The 12,654-nt window shown below is 48.8% G+C and overlaps 1 protein-coding gene across 2 annotated transcripts in view; it reads right to left on the bottom strand.

The window, feature by feature from the left end:
- Positions 1-12,654, bottom strand: part of CTCF (CCCTC-binding factor) — an 81,775-nt gene extending 69,121 nt beyond the window's left edge. The window contains exons 1-2 of one of the 2 annotated variants that reach the window (XM_033219702.1): positions 11,243-12,654; positions 2,400-2,516 (exon numbers count right to left, since the gene is read on the bottom strand). The gene's annotated coding sequence lies outside the window, so the exon portion shown is untranslated. The remainder of the gene's footprint in view (positions 1-2,399; positions 2,517-11,242) is intronic. The other variant, XM_033219701.1, reaches the window with a different exon arrangement.

Raw genomic sequence — 12,654 nt, 5'->3', positions numbered from 1 at the left:
TGGTTGTTGTGTGAAAGCAAAGGAAAAACCTGGGCTTGAGAGTTTTTCCCTACACAAGTATGACAAGGACAAAGTAAAGAGGATAGCAGAGCTGTTCTATAGCTCAAATGTATTGCTTCTCAAACATATCCACTATAGAACCAATACAAAGAGAACTTCTCACCCTCAGGTACTCATGCCTCATTTTGTTGAAGACCTGTGTTATCTTAATCATACAGTTTTCATTCTGCTCCAAAAATGTCTGTTTTAATATAACAATATTTAATATATATACATATTTTTGAGACAGGGTCTTGCTCTGTCACTCAGGCTGGAGTGCAGTGGCGTGATCTTGGCTCACTGCAACCTCTGCCTGCCTCCTGGTTCAGGCGACTCTCCTGCCTCAGCCTCCCGAGTAGTTGGGATTACAGGCACGCACTACCACACCCAGCTAATTGTTGTTGTTGTTTTTTTGAGACAGTCTCGCTCTGTTGCCTGGGCTGGAGTGCAGTGATCTCGGCTCACTGCAACCTCCGCCTCCTGGGTTTGAGCAATTCTCCTGCCTCAGACTCCCAAGAAACTGGGATTACAGGTGCCCGCCACTACACCCAGCTAATTTTTTATATTTTTAGTAGAGATGGGGTTTCACCATGTTGGCCAGGTTGGTCTCGAACTCCTGACCTCGTGATCCACCCACCTCGACCTCCCAAAGTTCTGGGATTACAGGCATGAGCCACCGCGCCCAGCCTTTTTTTTGGGGGGGGAGGGGAGGCGGACAAAGTCACTCTGTCATCCAGAGTGGAGTGCAGTGGCACAATCCTGGCTCACTGTAACCTCCGCCTCCCAGGTTTAAGCAATTCTCCTGTCTCAGCCTCCCAAGTAGCTGAGATTACAGGCACCCACCACCACACCCGGCTAGTTTTTGTATTTTTAGTTGAGATGGGGTTTCACCATGTTGGCCAGGCTGGTCTGGAACTCCTGACCTTAAGTGATCCGCCTGCTTTGGCCTCCCAAAGTACTGGGTGTGAGCCACCGTGATCGGCCAATATTTAGTATTTAATCACTTACCAGTTAAATTACTTAACTCAGCACCTCCTCAATAAGCATAACTGAAGTTCTAAGAAGACAGGTCATGTCTATCTTGTGACTCCAAGTAACCCGAAATCATACCACCTGATTCCCTAAGAGTATTCATATCCCCAATTTGAGAAACAGGGATCTAAGCAATTAAGCTAGTCATAACACTTGAAAGTGATTAACGTGTTCCTATAAACCCATTCCCTAAACTCTTAAAGGTTAGATTTCTCAATAGTTTTTAAATCAGCATTATTTCTTTTTTCAGCAACTTATTAGTATGCACTCAGTGTCAACACTCCTGAAAGAACCTGCAGGGCATAAGTTATTTCTGGAGTGACAGAATACTACCACAGACCTTGTACTTCCCATCTAGCAGGAAAACAAGTTGCCCATTTGGAAAATAAAGGCTTGAAGAATAACAAACTTTCATTCCTATTCCCTTCTCTTTATTTGCTCCAGGCAGAGCTTGTAAGAAAAATCTCAGTAATCATTTAGATGATTCATTCATATAAGCTTATCTAATCTTGGCATTTGTAATTTCCACTTCTACATTCCTTTTTGCCATTACACATGTACAATTAAATTATTTTCACATTTTTCTAGGGTCTAAAAAGGATGTGCTTTCTGATACTGTGAGAAGAGAGAATTTTTACAACCAAAATCCCACTTTGTTGTTTATGAGATCCTAAAGCATAGCAGATCCCAATATTTATAAGAGGCCTGTTCCAAGTTCCATATAATATCCATTATATTTTATAGCAGAAATTATAGGCCAAATTAAATTAATAATTATTGTCACTCTGATGCAAAATGGGCAATAAGCTAGGCTAACTCAAATTATGACAATTTTTATCCAGGATACCAGGTTCCCCACTAACAGGATTCCATCTGTTTCTCATCAAAATTACAAGTAGCCACAGATCATGGACTTTCTTTTCAGTTCATTGGCCAATGATCAAAATATACATTTCAAGGGTTTCTACAGAAAAAAAACCCACAATTTCCTGAAATCTTTCTATGTACATGTTCAGAATAGTACTTAACGCTTTACAAAACACATTCTCATTAAATCTGAGAATAGTCTCTGACATTGGTGGTGGTATTCTCTCACAAGTGAGGACTACAGGAGTAGACAGGTTAAAGTAACTTGCCTCATATTACCCAGCTAATACATCGTTGTTAAGAGTTTCAAACCCAGGACTCTGATTATGAAGGCTGTATGCTCTTCATCACCTGATATCCTGCATCCTCTATACCCAAGAATTAGCCAACAAATCCTCCAACTCCAGGAGGGCTATATTACTACCATTTTTAAGATAGAAAAAAATGGAAATAGCACTTACCTCTCCGTGGCTGCAAAGTCAGTTTGAGGAGGGAAAACCGAACCCAGCTCTCAAGCCCCTGGTCAGCAATCCATCCACTAGTGCATCTTGTTCTTTGGCTTCAGGTCCGTAATCATTCTAAAAGAAAAGCATAAATCATTTTGTGAAACACTCAATTCATACAAATACACATATATTATGAAAAATAAAATGAGGGAAAACTGAAGACAGAAAAAATTGGGAAAGAAACAAAACACCTGTTAATGTCATGTCACTAATCGAGCCATTCCATAAATGTCCACCATCAAGCCAATAACGAAACATTCACTTATTTTTCCACACATTTGCTAAATATATAAATGACTAAAGATTTGTAAGTAGTAAAATGGTACTCTAGGCTCACACCAGTAATCCTAACACTTTGGGAACCCAGGGTGGGAGACTCGCCCAGGAGTTTGAGGCTGTAGTGAGCTGAGACTGTGCCACTGCATTCCAGCCTGCTTGACAAAGTGAGAGATCTTGTCCCTACCAAAACAACAACAACAACAACAAACTCCACTGCAATATTGGAACCAAATAACGGCACACACACTCAAAATACCAAAAAATTAATTCTTGGCCGGGTGCGGGGCCTCACGCCTGTAATCCCAGCACTTTGGGAGGCCAAGGCAGGTGGATCACGAGGTCAGGAGATCAAGACCATCCTGGCTAACATGGTGAAACCCCATCTCTACTAAAAATACAAAAAAAAAAAAAAATTAGGCCGGATGAGGTGGCTCACGCCTGTAATCCCAGCACTTTGGGAGGCCGAGGCAGGGGGATCACAGGGTCAGGAGATCGAGACCATCCTGGCTAACAAGGTGAAACCCCGTATCTACTAAAAATACAAAAATTAGCTGGGTGTGGCGGCGTGCGCCAGTAGTCCCAGTTGCTGGCGAGGCTGAGGCAGGAGAATGGTGTGAACCCGGGAGGCAGAGCTTGCAGTGAGCCGAGATCGCACCATTGCACCGCACTGCACTCCAGCCTGGGCGACAGAGTGAGATTCCATCTCAAAAAAAAAAAAAATTAGCCGGGCATGGTGGCAGGTGCCTGTAGTCCCAGCTACTCGAGAGGCTGAGGCAGGAAAATGGCATGAACCCAGGAGGCGGAGCTTGCAGTGAGCCGAGATCATGCCACTGCATTCCAGCCTGGGCAACAGAGTGTGACTCTGTCTCAAAAAAAAATAAATAATTAACAATAATAATAATTCTTATGGCTGCAGTAATAGCCCTCTAACAGTCTATTTCCGTATCTTCAGCAAGTAGCAGTCTTACTGATTAAGTTTGTTCATGCCACAACTAAAGGCTATGCTTTCCAGTTTAGTAAGATAACTGATGAGGCCGAGTAAGGTGGGTGGTCACCTGAGGTTAGGAGTTTGAGAACAGCCTGACCTACATGGTAAAACCCCATCTCTATTAAAAGTACAAAAATTAGCCAGGCGTGGTGGCGCACACCTGTAATCCCAGCTACTCAGGAGGCTGAGGCAGGAGAACTGCTTGAATCCAGGAGCTGGAGGTTGGAGTGAGCCGAGATCATGCCACTGTACTCCAGCCTGGGCAACAGAGCAAGATTCCGTCTTAAAAAAACTGGCAGGAGGAGCTTTTATTGGGCTTTGAAAATCCTAGAAGCAGAGCAATGAAACCGTTTTTTTAGTCAAATAATGGAATACTTTGTCAGATGGCATCTTTTCACCCTAAATTACAAAATGAACTGTCAAGTTTCGAGCAAAGGTAGAGTGGAACCTATGTCTATAGAAAGAAAAAAAAAAAAAGCAAATCCCAGGCCAGGCATAATGAATGGCGCACACCTGTAATCCCAGCACTTTGGGAGGCCAAGGTGGGCAGATCACCAGGTCAAGAAATTGAGACCATCCTGGCCAACATAGTGAAACCCTGTCTCTACTAAAAATACAAAAATTAGCTGGGCATGGTGGTGCGAGCCTGTAGCCCTAGCTACTCATACTCAGGAGGCTGAGGCAGGAGAATCATTTGAACCCAGGAGGCAGAGTTGCAGTGAGCCAAGATCGTGCGACTGCATTCCAGCCTGGCGACAGAGACTCTGTCTCAAAGAAAGAAAAAAAGAAAATCCCAAGTGAAATAAACAGCTAAATTTGAACTAAGTGTTTCCAAATAGGCCGGGCAAGGTGGCTCACACCTGTAATCCCAGCACTTTGGGAAGCCAAGGCGGGCGGATCACGAGGTCAAGGGTTCGAGACCGGCCTGACCAACATGGTGAAACCCTGTCTCTACTATAAAAACACAAAAATTAGCCAGGTATAGTGGTGCACGCCTGTTATCCCAGCTACTGAGGAGGCTGAGGCAGAAGAATTGCTTGAACCCAGGAAGCGGAGGTTTCAGTGAGCCGAGATCGTACCACTGCACTCCAGCCTGGATGACAGAGCAAGACTCAGTCCCAAAAAAAAAAAAAAAAGTTTCCAAATAATATGGCCAGGTGTGATGGCTCACACCAGCAATCCCAGCACTTTGGGAGTCCATGGTAGAGGACTGCTCAAGCCTAGGAGTTTGAAGCCAGTTGGGGCACCGTGGCACATGCCTGTAATCCCAGCACTTTGGGAGGCTGAGCCAGGTGGATCATGAGGTTAGGAGTTCAAGACCACCCTGGCCAACGTGGTGAAAAAACCCGGTCTCTACTAAAGATACAAAAACTAGCTGGGCATGGTGGCACACACCTGTAATCCCAGCTTCTCAGGAGGCTGAGGCAGGAGAACTGGTCGAACCTGGGAGACGGAGGTTGCAGTGGGCCATCATCGCGCCACTGCACTCCAGCCTGGGAGCAAGACTTCGTCTCAAGGAAGAAGAAGAAAAAAAAAGGCCAGGCACGGTGGCTCACGTCTGCAGTCCGAGCACTTTGGGAGGTTGAGGTGGGTGGATAACCTGAGATCAGGAGTTCCAGACCAACCTGGCCAACATGGTGAAATCCTGTCTCTACTAAAAATACAAAAATTAGCTGGACACGGTGACAGGCACCTGTAATCCCAGCTACTTGCGAGGCTGAAGCAGGAGAATCACTTGAACCTGGGAGGCCGAGTTTGCACTGAGCCCAGAATATGCCACTGCACTCCAGCCTGTGCGACTGAGCAAATTCCATCTTAAAAAATATATACATACATACATATATATATACACATATGTATATAAAAGTCAGGCATGGTGTTGTGTGCCTGTGGTCCCAGCTACTTGGAAGGCTGAGGTCGGAGGATCACTTGGGGGAGGTGGGGGACAAGGCTGCAGTGAGCCATGATCACACCACTGCACTGCAGTGTGGGCAACAGGGTGACAACCTGTCTCAAAAAAAAAAAAAAAGCCCAGTATGGTGTCTCACAGCTGTAATGTCAACACTTTGGGAAGCTGAGGTGGGAGACTTGCTTGAGCCCAGGAGTTCAAGACCAGCCTGAGCAACATAATAGGATCCTGTCTCTACAAAAAAATTTTAAAAAATCAGCTGGGCATGGTGGCACATGCCAATAGTATCAGCTACTTGGGAGGCTGCAGCAGGAAGACTGCTTGAGCCCAGGAGTTCAAGGCTGCAGTGAGCTATGATCATGCCACTGCACTCTAACCTGGGCAACAGAGTAAGATCCTGCCTCAATTAAAATGTATTTTAAAAAAAGTTTCCAAACAATTTGGCATATGAGGTACATCTTCTAAGAGGAAATCCATCTCACAATTAGCTAAACTCCAGAAAACTAACTGATATGATACTCTCTTAGATGAAGCTAGTCTCCTCTGTTGAGAGACAATTTTTAGTAACAGAAATAGGTGATTAGCGTAGTTAGTCCAAGCAACACTTCTGTATCGAAGTCCATTATTATTACTAGCATACCTCAAAGGGAATGAAATTTTCTGCCCCTGGAAATTCCAAGAGTGACTAAAAACAAGGATCAAGTGTGAAATAATATCATCCTAACTCTGATCTTTGGACTGTATTTTGGCAGTCTATATGCAGTGCCACACCTTTGCATTCAAATATTAAATCACTGAGAAAATGCACAAAGATACTAGCAGGGAAGATACAAAGACAGACTACATAAAGTTTACAGGTGTTTAAAAAAAAAATGGGCTGGGCACGGTGGTTCACACCTAATCCCAGAACTTTGGGAGGCCAAGGCAGACAGATTGCTTGAGCACACGAGTTTGAGACCAGCCTAGGTAGGCAACATGGCAAAAACCTGTCTCTAGAAAAAATTAGTCCCAGCTACCCAGGAAGCTGAGGTGGCAGGATCATTTGAGCTAGGGAGGTGGATGCTGCAGTGAGCTGTGATCACACCACTGCACTCCAGCCTAGGTAAAAAAGCAAGACCCTGTCTTAAAAAAAACAAAAGGCCGGGCGCGGTGGCTCAAGCCTGTAATCCCAGCACTTTGGGAGGCCGAGACAGATCACGAGGTCAGGAGATCGAGACCATCCTGGCTAACACAGTGAAACCCAGTCTCTACTAAAAAAAAAAAAAACGAAAAACTAGCTGGGCGAGGTGGCTGCGCCTGTAGTCCCAGCTACCTGGGAGGCTGAGGCAGGAGAAGGGCGTAAACCCGGAAGGCGGAGCTTGCAGTGAGCTGAGATCCGGCCACTGCACTCCAGCCTGGGCGACACAGCGAGATTCCATCTCAAGAAAAAAGACTCCGTCTCAACAACAAACAAACAAACAAAACAAAACAAAACAAAAAAACCCCACAGGCTGGGCGTGGTGGCTCACACCTGTAATCTCAGAACTTTGGGAGGCCAAGGCAGGCAGATCACCAGGTCAGGAGATCGAAACCATCCTGGTTAACACGGTGAAACCCGGTCTCTACTAAAAATACAAAACATTAGCCGGGCATGGTGGTGGGCGCCTGTAGTCCTCCCAGCTACTCAGAAGGTTGAGGCAGGACAATGGTGTGAACCCAGGAAGCAGAGCTTGCAGAGAGCCGAGATCATGCCACTGCACTCCAGCCTGGAAGACAGATCGAGACTCCATCTCAAGAAAAAAAAAAACAAAAACCCACAACAACAACAAAATAAATGTGGTAAGACAAGACAAATCTTTTTTTTTTTTTTTTTTTTTTGAGACAGAGTCTCACTCTGTCAACCAGGCTGGAGTGCAATGGTGCGATCTCGACTCACTGCTACCTCTGCCTCCCCGGTTCAAGGGATTCTCCTGCCTCAGCCTCCTGAGTAGCTGGGATTACAGACACATGCCACCACGCCCAGCTATTTTTTGTGTTTTTAGTAGAGATGGGGTCTCACCATGTTGGCCAGGCTGGTCTCAAACTCCTGACCTCAGGTGATCCGCCCGCCTCAGCCTCCCAAAGTGCTGGGATTACAGGTGTGAGCCACCATGTCCCACCTACAAATCTATACATCAGTTGAGAACCATGGTCTTCAAAGTTATACATTATTTGCCATCACTGTTCTTTTTTAAATCATAATGCATCTGAGTTGTTTGAAGAGGGGTCTAATTTTTGGCAAAACAGTCATCTGGAGCCAAGACAGGTAAATTAGGCAGGCAGACAGTCTAGTTTAAAAAAATTAGGTGGATTCTATAACATAGATGATGTGGAGTGGTTGCAACAGCAGCAGCATCCCCGAAGCAAAAAAAGTCTCTAGAGGTGACTTTTGGCCAGCAAGCACCAGCCTACAAGGCTCTGCCCAAGATTCCACCCCACAGCCTTAAGTCAGCCACAAGTGGCTTCCACCAAGGAACTCCCCAAGCCACTCACAAGTCTCAGATGAGTGCCCTCATTTGCATGTATACTTTAAAATAAAACCCTAAAGCTTTTAGAATTTGAATGCATCTTAAGGATAACTTCACCTTCTAAATTCTTACATAGGTTGAATGGATCCCGCTAAAGTTAACCTTTACAAGTATTCTTTTTTTTTTTGAGATGGAGTCTCGCTCTGTTGCCCAGACTGGAGTGCTGTGGCACAATCTGGGCTCACTGCAACCTCCACCTTCTAGGTTCAAGCGAATCTCCTGCCTCAGCCTCCCTAGTAGCTTGGACTATGGTGCGTGCCACCATGCCTGACTAATTTTTTGTATTTTTAGTAGAGACAGGGTTTTATCGTGTTAGTCAGGATGGTCTCAATCTCCTGACCTCGTGATTCACCTGCCTCGGCCTCCCAAAGTGTTGGGATTACTGGTGTGAGCCACTGCACCTAGCCAGAACTACTCTTAAATAGACAGTATTTTCTTATGTAAGCAAACATTCCTGTTTTAATCATCCTCCTATCACTGATTTAAATAATAGGTCCTGGGCTGGCGATATGGCTCATGCCTGTAATCCCAGCACTTTGGGAGGTGGAGGCGGGTGGATCATCTGAGGTCAGAAGTTCGAGACCAGCCTGGCCAACATTGTGAAACCCCCGTCTCTACTAAAAATACAAAAATTAGCCGGGTGTGGTGGCGCGGGCCTGTAATTCCCGCTACTTGGGAGGTGGAGACAGGAGAATTGCTTGAATCCGGGAGGTGGAGGGAGGTGGAGGTTGCAGTGAGAAAAGATCACACCACTGCCGCTCCAGCCTAGGCGACAGAGTGAGACTCCACCTCAAAAAAAAAAAAAAAAAAAAAAAAAAGTCTTCTGGGTTACCCTGACATATCAATTCATCCTCAATTTATTCTCTCTGTAGATTTAGTTTTCTAACAAAAACACAACAAAGTATGATTCCTGGCATATGGGAATTTCAAAGGATAGCAACTATGTGGAAAAGGTCTATTCCATTAAAACAGCATAAATGATATATAAACCCAAGAAGCCGATGACTGCATATGAAACAACCAAACCAAGAAGTAAAATATGGTCTATGGAGCACAGTACTAACCTGGGAAAACAAGCTTTACTCCTGGCTCAATTACACACCTGCTGTATTTTAATTTTTAACTCAATGTTGAGCTTAAATAAAACATGCCACTTAACCACAATTTCAAAAGGAACACAAAGTCACAAAAGAATGCAACAAATTACACAATTGGACTAATATATTAGATAATTAAAGGTGATTCTATTCCCAAGTCTAACTATCAATCAACGCTACTGCATTTACTCAATCCAATTTTATTGAGGAAGAGGGGCAGCAGGAACATACTGCAGGGTTCCAAAAGGAGACGTAGAAAGCGTTCCTAAGAAGAGGACTGCACTGAGGAGCTGCAGATTGAGATTACATACAGTGGACTGGACAACTTTGGTTAGGATCAGGCTGTTTAATTTCTTCATAAACTTAACATAGCTTCCTTCCTAAAAAGATGTTAATCCAGACTTTTTTCTCTCCAAAACAACCCGAACTCATACATCAACTGCTGCACTGAATTATATTAAGGCACTAGAATATTTAAGGAAAAGCAAAAGACTCCCGCAATTCAACGGGAAGCTTTTTAGTGAAGAAAGAAAACTTAAGGACCGAATAAATTTAAATATATGCCCTGTTTAACTTCCTTTCCCACCTATGCGGACTTGGAGTTTTAACTTTCCTAGTTGATCGAAACTCAAAGTATGAAGACTACGTATGCGAATGTTTACTTAACGCTGAACTCGGGGCTACAGGAAGTCTCCTACTAAACAGTAGTTACATTAGGCGTAGATATTTATAAACCATCTGCAGCAAGTGACCCAGGATTCAATTACAACATCAACCCTCATATTTCATCGTATGGGCAAATTACCAGTCAAGAATAAATTCATTCTGCCCTACTGGCGCTCTAGATCGAGTTGCACAATCCCGGGGCAGAACCGCCTTCGCCTAGCCCTAGAGCATCAGGTACTAAGTTAGTGAGGACATTTTAAAGCGGGAGGGAAACTCTAAGGACTTAGCCCATACTCCCAAATTCAGAAATTTGTCACGTCTCTTGAGATCAGAGTGAAATTTAAGTTTCAGTCCCTTTGAGATCTCTGAGCGCACAGTCAGGTTGCCATCTCTCCAAGGGGCTGGGGAGTCCGAACCCGGCTGGATAAAAACTACTTGGTGCGGAACTCGCATCTTTTCCGCCCACCGAGGGGGGCCCGCACCAGTTGGGTCCGGCCAGGAGCCCGGGCGCGAGTTTGGGGGCGCAGCGGGGGCGGCGAGCGCGCGTCCCCCCGCCCGCTCAGGCGGCGTAGAGGTGCGAGCAGCTCAGCCAGCCTTGCAGAGGGAGCTCTCGGCAGCTCTGGGGTCCCTCTGCTCGCAGCCGCTGCAGCGCCGCCTGCGCCACTCGGCGGAGACGGAGACCAGCGGCGGCGACGCGCGGACTGGGAGCGACCGCCGAGCAGCCAAGCAGCTGGGGAGGCACGCAGGGCGGCAGGGTAGGTTCCGGGGACGGGGCGGGCTGGAGGAGGGGCAGCCCGAGACGCGACGGCCAGGGCCCGACACCCATACGGCACCGGGACCTGGTTGAGCGCGCGGCGGCAGTGGGTCCGAACCCTTGAGCTAGGCGGGCGCCGAAGCCGGGACGCGGAGATAGCGTCTCAGCTGGGGCCACCCGCCACGGGAGGGGCGGAGGACACAGGACAGAGGGCGGGCCGCGGCCGGGCGATCGGCCGGCCAAGAACCGGCCTCGAGGGCAGAGACAAAGGAAGGAAAATGGAGTCGCCGGGCGCGCGGGCCTCTGCCTCTGCCGCCGCCCAAGGCCTAGCGCGCTGCCAGGAGGGAGGCCTAGCGGGCGGGCGTGGGGGTGGGGGGCGGCCAGGCCACGGCGGCGACGGGCAATGGCGGCGGCCGCGCCGCAGCAGGGACGGTAGAGGGAGACAAACACCCCCCGGCGGCGGCGCTGGCGCCGGGCTGCAGCCAGCGCCGACCGGAGCGGCCCCATCGTGACACCTAGAGGCGGCCCGCGAAACCTCCTCCACCCCGGGCCCCCTTACCTCCGCGCCACACCCCCCGCGGCGCCCGCTCCGCCGCCGCTCCACGGCTCCGGCCACCCAGCGTCTCCGGCGAGCTCCGCGCGTCCGCACCGGCTACCGCCGCCGCCGCTGCCGCCAAAGAAGCAGCTCCGCGCACGGTTTAATCGCTCCACAGGCTCGGACACAAAATGGCGGCGGCGCGGTGCAGTGCGCCTGCGTCGGCGCTGCCGGGGCCGCGGGTGCTGATAAGGGAAGGGACGGGTGGGGGGGCCGGCCGGGCGGCAAGTAGAGGGCGGGGGAGGAAAGGTGAGGGGAGGGGTTGGCGCAGGGCAGCATGGGAGGCGGCCCCGGGCGCCAACTTTCAAAAGCGGGCGCGATGGCGTCACGGGACGCGCCGCGAGTCGCGTCGTCACGCTGCACGCGCCCTTCCGCGCCCTCGCCGGGTCGCGCGTGGGCTCTGCCGGCGCCGCGGCGTCCCGGCTCCCGCTGGGTGGGGCTTCCTGGGCGGAGGCCGCCGCCCCTGGGCGGTGCCGGATCCAGTCCGCTTGACCTGATTCCCCAGCTGCTGTCTCCGGCCCCCTGAACCCGTACAGGGTTGGGGAAATGGGGGGTGGCTGGAGGAAGCGCGCGCGGGGCCGGCCAGTGGAGCAGAGGAGGCTCCCGGGCCCGGGCCCGGCCCCGCCCAGTCTCCGCCCCAGCCAGGCCCGACCCGCCTTCCGAACGTCTCACAGCTGCCCGCCACCGAGTAAGGCCGGGTCGGTTCCCGCGCGCTCCTAGCTCCGTCCCCGCGAGCGACGGCTGGAAGGGCTGTCCTTGCTCAGAGGCTTTTGATGATCTCTTTGCCCTAGAAGAGGGTCACCTAAAAGCGGGTGCGAGAGAAGAGTGGGAGGGCTTCCTCTGGGTGTCCCCAAGCCACCTCAGCCCGGAGAGGCAGCGGAAGACCAGACTTGATGCTTTAACACGATCATAGCAGTCGCCTTATTTACCGAAAGGTCTTTCTGTATTTAGCACTGTGTAATTCTGTGGAAACGTACATTTCTGGTCTGTACGGGAGAGCTGTTCTCTGTGAGCGGAGGCATTCAGTCCCACCCCTCCCCAGGAGGCGCCTACGGACCCTTCCCAACCTGCAGTCAAGTTGACCAAGAACTGACTGCAAGGTGCTGGTGGCTCTGGGAGGAGAGCCTTTTGGTACTTGCAGGGAATATGATTCTTCCATTAGATATCAATTGGACCCAGCATCTAGGGAGCAGCTTCTGTCCCATCCAGCTGACCGTTCCGTTGTGAGAATGCTGGCCCAATAACAGATACTCTGGTTTTTTTTCCCTAAAGGAATAAAAAAATCTGTAAGATGTCAAATCTCCAGAGTTTTTAGATGTTAGCAACTGAATCAGATGCTTTTAAACTTCATGAGCTGATTAAACCACACAGATGAG

Source organism: Trachypithecus francoisi, unplaced genomic scaffold, assembly GCF_009764315.1.
Source record: "Trachypithecus francoisi isolate TF-2019V2 unplaced genomic scaffold, Tfra_2.0 Lachesis_group10, whole genome shotgun sequence".
NCBI lineage: Eukaryota > Metazoa > Chordata > Mammalia > Primates > Cercopithecidae > Trachypithecus > Trachypithecus francoisi.
The sequence above is the reverse complement of the archived record's forward strand: the minus strand, read 5'-3'. Positions and strand labels throughout refer to the sequence as shown.